Here is a 19,562-nt window from a genome sequence, read left to right as displayed (position 1 = left end):
CCACGTGCGACCCGTAGCACAACCACCATACTATGTTTGGCACATAGTACCTTAGCAATACTATGTTTAGCACATAACACCTTACTTGATTATGGTATGTTGATTATGTATGGCTCTTGGCTAAGTATGGCATGTTTGGATCAATTGGTTGTTTGGATCAATTGGTTGTATGGTATGCTAAGTATGGCATGTTTGGATCAATTGGTTGTATGGTATCTGGGGAACTCACTAAGCTTCGTGCTTACGGTTTTTAGTTTTGGTTTCAGGTATCAAGTTTTCAAAAAAGGAGCTCGGCAGGGTTGTAGTGCACACACCATGACAAGTTAACTTGGGATGTTTTACTCTGATAATTAAACAAGCGGTTTGGAAATGAAACTATGATTTGTCATATAAACCCTTTTTGTATGTTTGAATAACTTTACACTATGCTTTAGTAATGTTTTTAAAAGAAATTTGTTTGCCTTGAATTTTGGGACGTTTCAAGGGAGGGCATGTAGTCGGCGGTGAAGAATGAAGATGAAGAAGAGGAAAGTCGAGTGTATGTGTATGAGAGAGAGAGAGAGGGAGAGAGAGAGAGAGAGAGAGAGAGAGAGAGAGAAATAGATGAGGAATGTACCATCTGTGGGTGTGGGGTAGGGTATATTTTTATTTATTAAAATATATAAATAAACAAATAAATGTAAAAAAGAAATAACTAGGGCAAAATAGTCATTTCATCTTTTTTAGAAAAGTTTTGATTTTGGACTTTCCATGCAAGTTTGAAAGTTTTTGGATCCCATCCAAAGTTTTTTGAATACCAAAGGGATTAATCTTACAGTTTTGTCCATAATCTAACCTAAGTATAATATTGGAAATGGGGGAAAGAAGTGATGATTGCAGATAGCTACACCTAATTTTACCTACTCTCCTACTAGCTATTCGAATCAGGGTAGTGTACCCCTCGCAAATTGTATAGCACACAAGTCGGGTATCGAACATAGGGAATGGAATCAAATATTTAACCTACTTACTATTAAATTAATCTAAAATTCTAACAAAAGTAAAATGGATTTTTATCTAATTTTACAAGTTTAGATGAACTTAATTTATCAACAACTATTCAATCAAATTATAAAACCACTTATGTTAGTTTGAATCCACTTTCCTCAATGGTTTAAATATTAATTATGACAAATTCCTTTGGTTACCAATTAAAATATTATTAGCAATTCAATTCCAAATTTACTAATATTCAATTAATTTATGTAGAGTTATACACGGTCACACATAATTCAACACATAATCAATTATTAGATAGGATTTGAGCTATGTAAGATTGGGCTAACAAACACAATTGTGGTCACAATATGAGTTCTCCAACACAACCAAATTTAATACTTCAATTACTTATCTAAAATTGGTTTGATCATAGTTCTAATTATATAATGTTCATTAAATTACTCGGTAGTCACATTCATGCAGATTAATGGTCACTAAACTACACGGAATATGAATTAAAACAATAAATTATCAAGTTAATCATGCTAGGTATAAACAATCACACACAAGACATTAACGAACAAGAGAAGTCTAAATTAATATAAACAAACCATGAGTTCCAGCTTTATCTAACAAAAGAAACTAGATTTAGCTACTCATCAAAGTAATCATACAAGTAAACTTCATATTCAAAGACATAGCAATGTACCAAACTATGAACAAAGTATGATCTCCTTCTTCTTCCTTGATTGAAGCTATTGGGGTTCTGCCTTGTATTATTTTGAAAAACGACTTCTGGAACTCTATTCTTCCAAAAACCAACCGCAAAACCCGTAAGTGTTAAAGATATATATATATATATATATATATATATATATATATATATATATATATATATATACTTATCATGAATTACATTCCACGTCATGGAATAGGGCTCCACGTCGTGGACTTGGATGAATCCTTATCGGGCAAGGATTTCGACTTTGTGCGTACTCATCTTCCAAAAATTTCTTTTCCACGTCGTGTAAGTGATATCTACGACGTGGATACAATTGTTTTCATGGGTTTTCCTTTCTTTAGTCTTCCAAGCCTCCAAAGTTCCTTCTTTTATCACTTTTAGTCCTTATTCTTCAAAATGATTTCTTTTGGCTGCAAAATACAATTTAATCTTATAAGTACCATTATTCCATGCAAATAACCAAAATATATATAAAAATGTATTTAAATATATCTAAAAGTATGTATAAATATGGCAATATTAAGAATAAATAAAATACCTATGAGCTTCGATTTGTATGGATCAGTCTTGTGTTCAATCATCATGGAAAAAGGAAGAATGGCATAAAGATAAAATTTATTTGAATTATACTTTAATTTGGTCGTAGTTTAGATCGTTTTGGCTACATTTTAGATTATGTTTATTTTATTATGTTTCAACTATGAAGTTTAAATCTATAAAACTTTTCAATTTAAGTTTAAATCGATAATGGTCATTTTCTGAATCTGCTTCGATTTTTGTTCTTATGATATGTATTGTTGATTTGGATCTTTTAAGTTATAGGTATCTGGAGAGAAAAAGCATGAAGAGGAACACCACTACCTCTCATCCATTGTTTTCGATTTGGAAGATATGTCTACTAGGTAGTGAATTTGTATATGTCGATTTTATTTTTTATTTTTACATTTTTGTATATGCGTTTAGTCAATTATTTTTTATGGCTTACCAGGTCGTGAATTGAAGATATAATCAAGTGAGTGTCTATAATGTTTTACCCATTTGATTTCTTTCTGTATTTGGAGATGAAATTCAAACCCTTATACCAGTAAGTGATCCACATATCCTACAACTCAACAAAACCCAGTGGTGATATGTGTTTATATTTATTGTAAAAAACATTTTTTTTATAAAAACACAAATTAGACTCTCAGAAAGAAGTTATTCACCGGTCCCTTTTTAATATTATATAAAAAAAAAAATTTAGAATCAATAGTAAAGAAAAGACAAAGTTTAAAATATCATGTAAATATATTACATCGATAAACCTTATTGAAAAATGTTTGGGATTGATTTTTTTTGGTAAATTAGCTTCTTTTTGCAAAACCGTCTTCTAATTTATCTGTTACATATTATTTTGTTTTTCATGGAAGAATATATAGAATGTAGATTGCTAATTTTCTTTTTGTGTTTTTGGAATACATTTTAGTTGTGAACTTGATGTTATGCAAGTACTTGCGGTGTCTGGGCATGCCAAGAAGTATATTAAGAACTTTGCACAATCTTATTCCTTCGTTTAATTGGTTTGAATCGTCTTATCGAGTTTAATTTCTCAAGGATAAATGGGTACATTGTTTACTCTCGAAAATATGGCTGGGACATTGTGAGTATCAAGGTTTTCTCAACAATAAGAGAAGATATTAGTATAAAAGTTGAAATATAAACCATTTTTAATTACATAATAATTACTAAGCAAAGATATGTGAATGATTATATTTATAATTTAAATTGCAATATATAATATAAAAATAGTATGAAATTTTCATTATGTTCCATTCCATGCCTCACAAACATGTTCATGCAATGGAATTACTCATTCTATTATGTTGCTTTTACAATTACCTATCCATTCCATTTCTTTGTTGTTTCATTCTTTGCAACCTTACATATCTCAAAAGAGTAATTCGAAAATCCATCACAAAATAGAAAACGTTTTATAAAATTCTATAAGGGAAGAAGAAAGATAAGACTAAATGAGTGTATGGTGTTAATATAATTATGATGTTCTTTCATCTCCATTTTCATGTTTCTAGCTTGTTTGTAGTATTGTCAATAAGATAGTTTTGTTATATTTGAAAGTTCATTTTCCCATTTTCATCCTTTTTGTCTATATATTTTAATCTTTCAAGTTTTTTAGAATATTTGAGGGACCGTTTCTGCTTGGGAGTGGGTTGAAGTCAAGGCTCTAAAACTAGACGGTACTTCTATTCAGAGCCACTTGAATATTAAAGATTTTTGTTAGCATTAATTTCAATAATCATATGTATCCTAGAAGAGATATCATAACTACAGTTTATTTTATATAACGCTTCTTGTATTTTTTTTTTTAAATGTTGTAAAGGTAATGGCTATAAGGTGTGGTCACCCATGTCTAGGATCAAGGGTAATTTGGTAACTCTTTAAATATTACATTTTATTAAAAAGTACAAACAAATATTTTTTACTTTTGTTTCCTTATGAAAGTGGCAAGGGTATAATGGTCCTTTTAATATAAATTGTTTATTACTTTCTATGTATACAACATAATTACCACTTTTTGATTATGCTTGTTAAATATGTCATAATATTTTATTTGACTAAATTTATGATTTTTAGGTGTCTGGAACTGTAAGAGTCAAAGATTGTTTTCAATTCGTTAATGCCATCGGTTATTTCAATATATTTTGGGTTGTAAGTGCTTTAGATGGACAACCAAAGCTTTTGATTATATTTGATAAAGATTACTTAAAGGGGGTTGTGTTTAGATTATTGATTATTATATTAAAACAATTTTTTTAAAAAAAATTAATAACATTATCTCTATCATTCAGTATGGAAACCATCATTCATGAACTAAATAATGAGTAATTGTTTGTTTATGTAGTCTGTGTGGAAGATTCTTTGGTGCCAAGGTGATTATATATATTTTACTCCGTAGAATCCTACACAATATGTAGTGACATCTTCAAAGGTATTTTACCTAACTTTTCTAAAGCCTTTGGCACCAACCGGTTCTTTTAAAAGGTTAGTTTTGACTTTTCCCTTTCATTTCAGTTGAACGACTAAGCTCACTGTACAATTTCTATGTGTTTATATATTTTATATAAAGTTTGAGGCTTTGAATAGTTTTGTCGGTACAATTGGAAGTTGTTATACCCAAACGTATACAAGTGGTGAGTACCTCGCTTCATTTTTTTTGTTTTTATGTTTTAAGAATTGATATGCTTTGGATAAAAATTGTACCCCCTATTTGAGTCCGAAATAAGAATTGTTTTTTTTTTTTACATTAAACCTCAGTTATAGGATAGTGTTTCGGAAACAAATTTCATTAATAGCATTGAAGTATGTAAAAAAGTTTATTAATAGCATCGTACTTTGAAAAAAATTACTTTTTTCGGTTTCTTTTTAGATAATCTAGAAAATTTTCATTTTTTTTAGTACGGTATAGCTCATAAATAGGACATTTTTATGGAAAAAGTCCGTTAATGAAAAGTACATTGTCATTTTCTTTCATATATGGATCATTTATGTAATTTTATTCAGATATGGAACATTTATTTAATATTATAGATTTCTTGTCTTATTCATTTATTTTCATTTACAACAATTTTCATTTACAACAATGTACTTTAAATGTTCATTGGTAGATATGATATTTTTTGAAAAAAACATTGTTTTTAGTATTGAACTTTGTAAAAAAAGTTCATAGATAGCATCAAACTTTTTAAAAAAGTTATCTTTTTGGATTATGTTAAGATGATATGGAAAGTTTTTTTTTTTTTTTTTTTTTTTGTATATTGAAGCTCGTTCGTAGGACTGTTTTCAGGAAACAAATTTCATTAATAGCATTGAACTTAGCAAAAAAATTCATTAACATCATCATACTTTCAAAACAATTACTTTGCGGATTCATTTTAGATGACATGGAAAAGTTTTATTTTTTTGTACATTAGAACTCATGAAGATGATAGTTTTTTTTTATAAACACTTTGTTAATGAAGAGTACATTGACATTTTCTTTCATATATATTGACCATTTATGTATTTTTTTAATATGGACCATTTATGTAATTTTTTTCACAAATTGACCATTTATGTAATATATACCTTTAAATGTTCACCGGTTTCAGTTATAAAAGTCCATTTGGGTAATATATAATTTATGGGGAAAATATTTTTAGTATTGAACTTTGCAAGAAAAGTTCTTTAATGGGATCGTACTTTTAAAAAATTATTATTTTTTGGATTATTTTTAAGATGATATGAATTTGTTTTTTAAAATTTTAATTTTTTTATCTTATGCCAAATATACATCTAATATAAAATGAATGCAACCTACTTTTGCACCTAAATTTCCTACATATTAATGTTTTATATAAATTATTTGTTTCAAAAATAGAGATTTCGTTCAATTCAATTTGATCAATGAAATCTGGAAAAATTCTTCAATTATGTTACTTACTAAAATCATATCCTTTTTATTTCAGTTATAAAAGTCAAACCCTAAAATGAAATCATTTTTTTAGAATTCAACTTCTTTTGTCGTCTCTCTCTTTTGATTCCAATCAAAGTGTGCACCTGTGGAGTTTAATCCATCCAGGAAGTTTATTAAAAATACTTTTAAATTATTTTTTGTTTTGTTTCTTCTTGTATTATTCTCTTTCTATGTGTATTGTGTATGAGTTTGTCTTTACGCGTATGTGTGTGTGTTTATGTTCATGTGTTTGTTTCTATGTTACTATGTTTATTGATTTTTATCTAAAAAAATGAATGTGTAATTGTCGTTTTCTGTTAATGTTTGTGTATGTTGTTCTTTTTTTTTTTCTTCTGAAAACACAATGAAAACTCCATTTTATAACATCTTACATTCAAATTAGTATCAATTACAACATTGTACTTTAACAGTTACTGTGTGTAAGTGTATGTTTTTTTTTTCTGAAAATAAAACAACTCCAATTACAACAACATTCTTTTGACTTTTACATAATTTATTATTATTATTATTATTTTTTTTATAGGCAACCAAAATTCATCCATTTTGTATCCAAAATCCCTTTTCGATTTCATTTGAATTGTTTTATTTGTCTCCATTCAAGTAGTTTTAATCAATTTAATTCATTTATACATTCATCCTAAAGATTCAAACCTTTTATGTCGGTTTCCCATCAGATGTTTGACTAAATGTTTTCATATTTTGTTGTGTATTGTGCTCTACTTTTTGATCTGCCTACATTTGTATTTGGGTTTCAAGCCAACCAATGTGGCACCAACTAACTTCACATCTCTGTCACCAATATTGTGGATCATATATACAACAACGAATAACATTTACTTCATGTGCTTATTGCATTCAAGTAGAGTTTTAGAAACTTGTTAGTATGCCTGAACCTTATAAGCTTTCAGGTCATTCTGTTATCTTTTATAATTTCTTTATTTTATTTTTAAACATCACATAGAACCTGTTTATTTTCTTATAATGCATGTATTGGTTTATGAGTCTACGAGGGATAAACCATTAGTCTCTAATGGACACAAAGATCTCCAGGCCGATAAATGTTTATCTCTTTGAAATTAGTTTAAAACACATAAAATACCCATGTACTTTTTATTGATTTGTTTGTTGTTACCGGGGATCTTTATGTGTTGCAAGATTTTCCGTTTATATCTTTGAAATCTTCTTTCCTTATTTGATTATGATATTTTTGTTACAATTTTCTTTTTTTTTTCTTAGTTTTTTATGTATTTAGAAAATAAATAATTTCTCCTTATCTAGGGATGTGGAAAGTAATCTTTTTTTTTTCGGACAAATACTTGAATGGGTAATTGGAGCATCTCTCGGTTTCACTACTCACCCATTCAAAACTAATCTTTCATCTCTTCTTAATATTTTTTCACAAATATAATAGTTATTAAATTGATCAACTTCTATTACTTAAAATATCCATCTAACCGTGGTATCTATTTTGATATAAATATGTCAAGTTTCTTATAAATACTCTTTGAATGTGCACAAATGCTAGGGATGCCGCCAAAAAAAAAGTGATATGTAGAATTGGCCATAATTATATTATTCTTATGTCATCTCTTTGTTTCTTTTGTTGTAGCTTCTTTTTGTCGGTTAATCTTAAACTTGTGTTTTGGATAGTTGCTCATTTTTAGATGGTATCTCAATTTCAAAATTTCCATCATATTATCTGAATTTGCCATAAAGTTGATTCTGGCAATGCTCAAAACACATTCTATTATATTTTCTTCAATAAAATCATGATATGTTTGATTGTGTCTAAATGAATGATTGTGACCATTTATGGAAAATTGTGTGACAACCCGAAATTTCTATCTTGTACAATCATTCAACTAAATCGAATTCAGACTCAAATCTACTATCTTTTAGCATTGTTTAGGGTCTGTTTAAGTGTTATAAGCCTAGTACCTTCAAGAAGGAATGTTAGGAAGTGTATTGTAGATTGCAATGTGCAACATACAAGCCAGAAACTCCATTCATAAGGAGTTTACAACCGTAAACTAGAGTTTACGGTCGTAAACACATCCTTAGCCGTAAACTCATATCTATATATGAGTTTTATCTTCATTTCTAGTCATTTCTTACACTTCCAAGCCTAGATTTATGATTCTCTCTCAACTATCATAAAACTTTTCACCTTGATCTTCAAAAGAGTAAGCATTCCTTCCATTTTATTAGTTGTTATCCTTCTTGATCTTGTATCACCCTTTGATTTCATCCATGAAAATCATATTTTTGGGTAGATCTTCAAGTGTTCATCACTTTCACCAAGAACACCTACTAGTTCTTGAACCTTAAACACCCCTTTAAGCTTCAAAACATAATTAATCTTCCATATACTAGTTACTTTATAAAATCTTTTAACATACACCCTTGAAAACATCCATCTCCCAAGAACAATGAGAGTTTACGGCCATGCGTATCTCCCTTGGCCGTAAACCCTTGTTAAGGTTCCAAATTGGCCATAAAATCTTCTTAAGGCTAGGAATGGGTTAAAACACTCTTCCTTGATGCCTAAAAGGACCATAAAACACTCTTTGGCATGTGTCTTCATGAGTGTACGGTCGTAAACACATAGGGCCATAAACCCCATGGATGTAAACACAAAGGGTCGTAATCATCATGGTCGTAAACACCATGTGTGGTCGTAAACCCCTTTATGTGCAATCATAGGGCCATAAACCCCATGGCTTGTGAGTAGCTGGAAGTATAGTATTGGATGGACCATATCGACATTATTATGAATAGATAAGATTCTATTGAGAATAAGTTGTCATATGGTAAGTATGGAAAGTTTTCCATATTGGGAATTGAATGTTGAAAATCTATGTCTAGATTAGAAACTTTTATGCAAAAGGATGTTCAAAGGAATGTACTTTGAGTGAGAGACATCATATCTAAGGAATTGTCTTGTAACAATCTCCGATAGAGGACTTTGTAATTTCATTGGCAATAGTCATTGTGACTTTAGTGTAGTGACATTACAAAAGGATCATTACATAAAATGTTAGAATCTAACATATTCTATAAGTGGCAAGAATTTGATATTCTATCACTTATGAAAAAGGATTTGGAGTTGTGAAATGAGTATAATTGGAAATGTGTTCATTTGATCTATTTCACAAAGTAAGAACCATAGGTAAACATTGTGTGCATGCTGAGAGCATGGGACAAGTGTTGTAATTCAAGTAAGAAGTTGATTACCCGAAACAACAAATAATGAGTAATCGATATGGTGATAAATAAAAGGTGTTTTCATTTATACTCAAAGGTTTGAGGCCATATGGGATTAGTATTATTCTTGTGTTTCACTTTGCATGTTTTGACTTCCTGAATAATTTAATTGGTTAAGAACAGTCAAATTATTCAAACGGGCCACAGTCGTTCATATGTTGGAAGTAGGTATGAAAGAAGACTGTCGCGAATTGGTGTGTTGATTGTCTAAAAGAGTATTAGACATAAGCAAATGTTTGTTGCAACGTTCATGAGTGCTTATGAATATGATTTGAGCATTGGAGTAAACCCACGCTCACTTGGATCACTTCATGGATTTTATCACGGGTGATTGGTGAGACGATAACATCTTATATTCTTGAAACCGAGATGTGTAAGTTGTATCTTGCGAGTTGGTTGCATATTGATGATATGTAAACGCACCAGTAATGTAACACTGATTTTTTTCAAACAAAATTTTCGATTTTTATAAAAGCATAATTCCATCAATATTCATAGAACAACCCCTTTTAATTGTTCAACAAGTTATTACAAAATCCCAAGATCAAAATGTCAAGCTCCAAACGTGTGTGTACGGATCAAGCCGGCGCCTTCCCACGGTCGTCACTAGCACCTGAAACAAATAACAGCAACACTGTAAGCACAAAGCTTAGTGAGTTTCCCAAAATACTACATATAACACATATTAGCCACTCGAGGCTATAACTCTGTGGGTCCGTGCACCCAAACTCTGCGAACCCTCAGGTTCTAACTCTGTGAACCTTCCGGTTCTAACTCTGTAAACATGCACAGCATCAAACATATAAAGTAATGCAGTACAACACATAACATACATAGCATACAATTACTCTATCACATAACTCTGGTTACCTACTCAAGGTAAAGTATAGTGAGAAGACTCACCTCGTGTGTCTCGGTAAACCGTAACCCTGAAATCGCTAAACACTCGATCTGCCGAGCTGAAGTCCCCCTATAGCACAATATATCTCTAATTAACACTTTCCCAACTAGGGTTGACCATACCATAACAGGACAATCTAGGTCAACGCTGGTCAACGGTCAACTTGACCGGACTCGGCGAGTGCACTATAGCGACTCGGCGAGTCTGAGCGCAATCACCAATTTCCCTAGAATCCTCTCTTGACACGTCGAGCATCCCTTCCCAACTCGACGAGCTCCACCTGGCACGAGTTGTGGGGCCACCACGACTCAACTCGCCGAGTCTCAAGAACGACTCGGCGAGTCCGGTTTGACTTGGTCCACCTGTCCATCCTGACTCCCCCCTTGACCCACTGAGTTCACTCATCCCAACTCGGCGAGGCCACTCGCTGAGTGGTCGTGCAGCATTCAAGCTACTCGCCGAGTCTGTTCTTCGGACTCGGCGAGTCAGAGCCATGCACTGACTCAATCTTGCTCTAAAGGCCAGATCCAGTCCACTAATCTATAGATCCAGTCCCCCCCCCATGCTTATTTAGCACGTAAAGTCACAATCTTGATGCATAAATAACCTCTACATGATCACAAATGATGTTTTTGACTCTATTACTTCAACACAAGGCCAAGGACTCCATTTCCACCCATAAAGCTTGATGAGTGAGGCCCTCTGGACCTCTATGGATCCAGATCCATGGTCTCAACTCAAAGAGGGAACAAAAGGGCACCAAGTCACCCCATAAATGATCATATTAAGCCCTAACTTGCATCAAGTTTCACCAAACAGAAAATGGTCCGAAAATATTACCTCTAAAGTGATGATCCAAGCTCCAAATCCACGAAATAGCAACCTCCTTTGCCTCCTCTTGCCTAGAGCCTCCTTCTTCTTGCTAAACAACACTCACAAGGTCAAGATTTGCTCTCAATCCTTCACCAAACGCTCAAGAACTCTAGGGACACACTCTGGGGGTTGGATGAGCGCAAATGACGGCCATAAGGCCCCTTAAATAGGCCACAAACCCGGGGATTTAGGGTTCCATAACACAGCGCAGACTCGCCGAGTCCATACCCTGGACTCGCCGAGGCCAAGCGCGCACCTTCGCTCAATCCCGCGTCCCTACTCGGCGAGTCTGAGCCCCAACTCGCCGAGTCCCTCTTACAAAATAACACAATTAAACTTACATTATACCTGGTAAAATCCGGATGTTACAACTCTCCCCCACTAGAACTGGACTTCGCCCTCGAAGTCCCGCTCTAAAACAGCTCCGGATGTTGCTCCCGCATCATATCCTCCGGCTCCCAAGTCATCTCTGATCCCTTCCGATGTTGCCACTGAACCAATACCAGAGGTACCTCCTTGTTCCTCAAAACTTTGATCTTCCGATCCCTAATAGCCACTGGTCTCTCCGCATAATTCAGGCTCGCATCAACCTGAATATCCTCAAGTGGAACCACTGCCGACTCATCGGCTATACATTTCCTCAACTGCGATACATGAAAAGTGTTGTGAATCTGTCCCAACTCTGCTGGTAACTCCAGCCGATAGGCTACCCGGCCCACCCTGGCGATCACACGAAATGGGCCAATAAACCGGGGTCCCAATTTGCCCCTCTTCCTGAACCGGATCACTCCTTTCCAAGGAGAGACCTTCAGGAGAACAAAGTCGCCGACCTGAAATTCCAACTCGGACCGGCGCCTATCCGCGTAACTCTTCTGCCGGCTCTGAGCGGTCAATAACCTCTGCCTGACCAGCTGTATCTGCTCTGTCGTCTGATTCACGATCTCTGTACTGCCCATTATCCTTTGCCCAACCTCTCCCCAACATATGGGAGTCCGACACCTCCTACCATATAACAGCTCAAAGGGCGGCATACCAATGCTCGAATGATAGTTGTTATTGTAGGAAAACTCCGCTAGAGGCAAATACGAGTCCCAACTACCCCCAAAATCCAATACGCAAGCTCGAAGCATGTCTTCGAGTGTCTGTATCGTCCGCTCACTCTGACCGTCGGTCTGGGGGTGGTATGCGGTACTAAAATGCAACTTAGTACCCAACTCCTCATGAAATTTCTTCCAAAAACGGGAAGTGAAACGCACATCGCGGTCTGAAATAATCGAGATCGGCACCCCATGCCGAGACACAACCTCCCTCACGTAAACCTCCGCCAACTTCTCTGCTGAAGAACTCTCACTGATGGCAAGAAAGTGAGCGCTCTTTGTCAATCTATCCACAATCACCCAAATCGCATCGACTCCTCTCGCAGTCCTCGGCAATTTGGTGATAAAGTCCATAGTGATCTGTTCCTACTTCCACTCGGGAACCTCCAATGGCTGCAATTTGCCTTGCGGTCTCTGGTGTTCGGCCTTTACCCTTCGACAGGTCAAACACCTCTCGACAAACCATGCTACATCCCTCTTCATACAGGGCCACCAATACTCCTTCCTTAGATCCAAATACATCTTCGTGGCCCCGGGGTGGATCGAAAATTTCGATCTATGAGCCTCCTCCATCAATGTAGCACGGGTACCGCCCACAAACGGTACCCAGATCCTGCCCTGATAAGTCATAAGGCCTCGACTATCCGATATAAACTCAGAAACCATCCCAACAACCCGCTCTCTCTTCTGCATCTCCGGACGCACGGCCTCGGCCTGAGCCCCACGAATGGCGTCCAGAACTGGAGCTATCACGGTCAATCTCAAACATACATCTCGCAGGGGAGTACTCTCCGCCCTGCGACTCAACGCGTCGGCTACCACGTTAGCCTTGCCCGGGTGGTACAAGATCTCACAATCATAATCCTTGACCACGTCTAACCATCTCCTCTGCCTCATATTTAGGTTAGGCTGATCCATCAAGTACTTCAAACTCTTATGGTCCGTGTAAATCGTACAACGAACCCCATACAAGTAGTGCCGCCAAATCTTGAGGGCGAACACCACTACCCCCAACTCCAAATCATGTGTGGGGTACCTCGTCTCGTGAGGCTTCAACTGCCTCGATGCATAAGCTATCACATGACCCCTTTGCATCAATACCGCCCCCAATCCTAGGATCGATGCATCACAGAATACCACAAAACCTTCCATACCTTCCGGAAGGGCTAATACTGGAGCTTCACACAACCTTCGGCGAAGCGTCTCAAAGGAGGTCTGCTGCTCGGGACCCCATGCAAATGCCACACCCTTCCGGGTCAATCTGGTGAGTGGAACCGCTAACTTGGAGAAATCCTTAATAAATCTCCGATAATACCCTGCCAACCCGAGGAAACTCCGTATCTCAGAAGGTGACCTCGGCACCTCCCACTTCATCACTGCGTCAACCTTGGCCGGATCGACCAATATCCCTTTCTGGTTAACGAGATGTCCCAGAAACTGGACCTCCCGTAACCAGAAATCGCACTTGGAGAACTTTGCGTAAAGTTTCTCCGCTCTCAAAACCCCAAGCACCTCCCTCAGATGCTCCTCGTGCTGCTCACTAGATCTCGAATATACCAGAATATCATCAATGAAAACAATCACCGACCGATCCAACACCGGCCGACATACCCTGTTCATGAGGTCCATGAACACAGCCGGGGCATTAGTGAGCCCAAAAGGCATCACCACAAACTCATAATGCCCATAATGTGTCCTGAATGCTGTCTTCTGGACGTCCTCGTCCCGCACTCTCACCTGATGATAGCCCGACCTCAAATCAATCTTGGAGAACCAAGATGCTCCCTGTAGCTGATCGAATAAATCGTCGATCCTCGGCAGCGGGTAACGGTTCTTGACCGTCAGCTTATTCAATTCCCAGTAATCAATACACATGCGATGCGAGCCATCCTTCTTCTTCACAAACAAGATGGGTGCTCCCCACGGCGAGCTACTCGGCCGAATAAACCCCTTCCCCAGCAACTCCTGAAGTTGCGAGGATAACTCCTGCATCTCTGGAGGCGCAAGGCGATACGGCACCTTAGAAATAGGTGCGGCCCCCGGAACCAAATCGATGCCAAACTCCACTTGCCTCACGGGAGGCACTCCTGGTAACTCTTCGGGAAATACATCTGGAAACTCCCGCACCACCGGAACTTCCTCCACAGAGCTCGGTCTCTCGGAGATCACTCCCGTATCCATCACATACGCTACATAACCCTTACAGCCCTGTTGTAAACACTGTCTCGCCCTAGCAGCCGAACAAAAGGCTGATCCAGAACGTGTACCCTCGCCGTACACTGAAAGAACTCCCCCACTAGGATCTCGTATAGTCACCAGCTGTCGCTCGCAATCGATAACCGCACCGAATCGGCTCAACCAATCCATGCCCACTATAACACAAACATCACCCATCGCAATCGGAATCAGGTCGATCGGAAACTCGACCCCGAATATCTCCAATACACATCCCCGGAAGACCTCTGTAGCACAAATCACTCTGTCGGCGGCTATGGAAACCCGCAGGGGCCAACTCAATACTCCACGACTAACGCTGATATGCTGACTAAATGCCAAGGACACAAAAGATCGACTCGCACCCGAGTCAAATAACACTAAAGCAGGTACATAATTCACAAGAAAGGTACCTAAGCATAGCATGATATAAGCATAATATCTCAATACCATAAACAATAATGAAAAGGAAACATACCAGCCACAACGTCGAGTGTGGCGCGGACCTCTTCCGCAGTCAGCTGGAAGGCTCTCCCCCGAGCCCTCGGTGCCTCGGCCTTCACGGGCCGACTCTCTGCAGCAGTAGCTCTGATGGCGGTGGGAGCAGACCCCTGAGATGCTCCGCGTAGCAGCGGACACTCCGCCTTCCGGTGTCTAGTCTGGTTGCAGTGGAAGCACACTGCAAATCCCTTGGGGCAGTCCTTAGCCATATGCCCCTCCTTGCCACATTTGTAGCAAGACCCTGCCCGACAGGCGCCATCGTGACCCTTGCCGCACTTCCCACAAGTGCGGCCCTTCTGGCTCCCGGGTCTGGGATCAGCGGGCTTGGCCCGCTTGGCTGCCGGTTGGGACTGTGCCGGCCGCCGATCCCTCCCCATAGACTCCGCCTCCTCCCTGGCCTGAGTCTCAAGCTCAATCTCCCTCTTCCGAGCATTTGCCTGAAGCTCGGCAAATGTCCGGTACGAGGAGTTCGCAGCGAACTCCCGAATATCCCGCCTCAAAATGCTCAGATAACGGCTCATATGTGCCTGCTCGGTGGACACGTGCTCAGGGCAAAACATCGCCCTCTTCTGGAACATCCTCGTAATCGCTGTAACTGACTCGGTACCCTGCTTGAGGGTCAGAAACTCCTGTGCCAGACGTTCCCTCTCCACTTGAGGAACATACTCATCTCGGAACATGGAAGTGAACCTCTCCCAGGTCACTGCCGCAAGCTCGGTCGGTGTGAAATGCGCAGTCACAAACTTCCACCAGTCCTTCGCTCCCAAGCGAAGCTGGTTCAGCGCGAACCGAACCTTCAAATGCTCAGGGGACGAGCAAGTGAAGAAGCATCCCTCCATATCAGATATCCACCTCATAGCTGCCACCGGGTCCTGTGTACCATCAAACTCTGGTGGCTTGGTGTTGCTGAACTCCCTGAACAACATCGCATCACCTCCCTGGGGTCTTGCCGCAGCAATCGCTGCGGTAGCTGTTGCAACTGCAGCCTCAGAAAGAGCGGCATAGCGCTCGTCAAACGTCTCAATCAAAGCGGTCTTAATAGACCCGAACATCTCTGGTATCTCGGCTCTGATGACCGCAGCCACCTCCTCATGAATGATCTGTCGGATGTCCTCATCACTAGATCCGACATCCTCCGGCATGTGTCGTGTCCTCACCATGATCAACCTCTGAAATACAACATGTGATAATTAGAATTCACTCGAACACTCTTACATTCAACAATCCACCCCTCCTTGATTCTTGGCATCCCCAGATTCTTATTTGAACTGTGTACCGCTCCGGTGCTTTTAGTAGTACGGGCCCAATACTACTGTCCACACCGTCTCGGTACACACCCCAAATCGTCCTCTTCGGATCCCAGTCCCCAAGTACTCTATTATACTTAAATCTCTCTGAACAGATCTCACACAAAACCCTAGCTGCTACCTAATTACTCTCAGCGTCTCATAGCAGCTCACCATTCCCTAAGCTAAGGCATCACAAAACAGGCCACTCTAGCCCTATCAGCAATACCTAGCCTACTCTAGCATGCACACACATCACAATAATAGTTATTACATAACAAAAGATATTTTGGGAATTCACCGTTCGGGCGCTGACTGATCGTACACACGTTTCTTCCTGGAAAACCCTTTACTCTTAGAAAATTTTGGTTTTTATTTTGAAAATATCTCTTCATTTCCTCAGTTTGAGTTCAAATACCCCCGAAGGTGTACCCGAATCCCTCAAACCAAGGCTCTGATACCAATTTGTAACACTGATTTTTTTCAAACAAAATTTTCGATTTTTATAAAAGCATAATTCCATCAATATTCATAGAACAACCCCTTTTAATTGTTCAACAAGTTATTACAAAATCCCAAGATCAAAATGTCAAGCTCCAAACGTGTGTGTACGGATCAAGCCGGCGCCTTCCCACGGTCGTCACTAGCACCTGAAACAAATAACAGCAACACTGTAAGCACAAAGCTTAGTGAGTTTCCCAAAATACTACATATAACACATATTAGCCACTCGAGGCTATAACTCTGTGGGTCCGTGCACCCAAACTCTGCGAACCCTCAGGTTCTAACTCTGTGAACCTTCCGGTTCTAACTCTGTAAACATGCACAGCATCAAACATATAAAGTAATGCAGTACAACACATAACATACATAGCATACAATTACTCTATCACATAACTCTGGTTACCTACTCAAGGTAAAGTATAGTGAGAAGACTCACCTCGTGTGTCTCGGTAAACCGTAACCCTGAAATCGCTAAACACTCGATCTGCCGAGCTGAAGTCCCCCTATAGCACAATATATCTCTAATTAACACTTTCCCAACTAGGGTTGACCATACCATAACAGGACAATCTAGGTCAACGCTGGTCAACGGTCAACTTGACCGGACTCGGCGAGTGCACTATAGCGACTCGGCGAGTCTGAGCGCAATCACCAATTTCCCTAGAATCCTCTCTTGACACGTCGAGCATCCCTTCCCAACTCGACGAGCTCCACCTGGCACGAGTTGTGGGGCCACCACGACTCGGCGAGTCCGGTTTGACTCGGTCCACCTGTCCATCCTGACTCCCCCCTTGACCCACTGAGTTCACTCATCCCAACTCGGCGAGGCCACTCGCTGAGTGGTCGTGCAGCATTCAAGCTACTCGCCGAGTCTGTTCTTCGGACTCGGCGAGTCAGAGCCATGCACTGACTCAATCTTGCTCTAAAGGCCAGATCCAGTCCACTAATCTATAGATCCAGTCCCCCCCATGCTTATTTAGCACGTAAAGTCACAATCTTGATGCATAAATAACCTCTACATGATCACAAATGATGTTTTTGACTCTATTACTTCAACACAAGGCCAAGGACTCCATTTCCACCCATAAAGCTTGATGAGTGAGGCCCTCTGGACCTCTATGGATCCAGATCCATGGTCTCAACTCAAAGAGGGAACAAAAGGGCACCAAGTCACCCCATAAATGATCATATTAAGCCCTAACTTGCATCAAGTTTCACCAAACAGAAAATGGTCCGAAAATATTACCTCTAAAGTGATGATCCAAGCTCCAAATCCACGAAATAGCAACCTCCTTTGCCTCCTCTTGCCTAGAGCCTCCTTCTTCTTGCTAAACAACACTCACAAGGTCAAGATTTGCTCTCAATCCTTCACCAAACGCTCAAGAACTCTAGGGACACACTCTGGGGGTTGGATGAGCGCAAATGACGGCCATAAGGCCCCTTAAATAGGCCACAAACCCGGGGATTTAGGGTTCCATAACACAGCGCAGACTCGCCGAGTCCATACCCTGGACTCGCCGAGGCCAAGCGCGCACCTTCGCTCAATCCCGCGTCCCTACTCGGCGAGTCTGAGCCCCAACTCGCCGAGTCCCTCTTACAAAATAACACAATTAAACTTACATTATACCTGGTAAAATCCGGATGTTACAAGTAACTTGGTGTTATAAAACATTTTGTTGTGTGTGATTCGGTGAGTGAGTGCAAGCGAACATTGAGTCAAAGTTTATCCGTTCCTTTTATCCAAAGTAGGATAAAAGCGATATCTTTGGGCCTCTCAATGATTTAGTGATGACAAACGAAAATTTTCGGTCGGGCTAGGGCTAATTTGATTTGTTCAATTAGTCAGTCGTCATAAATCGGAATTCGGGAAATAGTAAAGAGAGAATGAATAGAAATCATGTCTTATACGATATCTAGAATGGAGTAATATATGATCCCTTATCTAAAGGACACGCGTATCTGATAGGATTAGAGTTGATAGCGGCTTTGGAAAGCTACGATTGCAGATCAGGATCTGAAGTCATACGCATAATAGTTATTAGACTTATCCAAGTGGGAGACTGTTGGATTAATGTCTAAGTCCATAACTATTTTGGTATGTACTTGACCCGATGGTGCATGGTCCTTTTGGGTTGCCTTCACCAAAGCAACTTGATAAGATGAATTATGGAGAGAAAGGATTAAATATGATTTATTAATATATTATGGGAATAATATATTAAAGGAGAAATCATATTGTTTAATTAATATTAGTCAAGAATTAATAAGAATTAAGTTTGTGACTAAAAGAGATTAATTAAACTTAAAGGACTGGAATTGTAATTATAAGATAATTGCAATTGGGCTATGGATTGCCTTATATTATAAGGTTGGACGAATTCTATGGGGAAACCCATTAGAAATCGTCCAAGGCCTTTAAGTAAAGGAGTCCATGGGTTGGTTAGGGCTTAAGCATCCAAATTAGGGTTTCCTTGTTAGATAACCCAAATAGCCTCACTATTTAAAGAGCCCTTATGCCTAAAAAACGTGGACAAGCTTCCTTCTAGGGTTTTGGATGATTTTGGGCAGCCTCCTTCTCTTCTCCTTTTCATCCTCTTGCTCTTGGTGTTTGTGAACCATTAGAGGAGTGACATTTGTGACTCTAAGCTTTCTAAAGTCATTACAAGAAGGAATTGTGATTGTTATTGCTGCA

The sequence above is a fragment of the Lactuca saligna genome, chromosome 5 (assembly GCF_052625555.1).
Source record: "Lactuca saligna cultivar CGN05327 chromosome 5, ASM5262555v1, whole genome shotgun sequence".
Lineage (NCBI taxonomy): Eukaryota > Viridiplantae > Streptophyta > Magnoliopsida > Asterales > Asteraceae > Lactuca > Lactuca saligna.
This window is presented reverse-complemented; position numbering follows the sequence as displayed.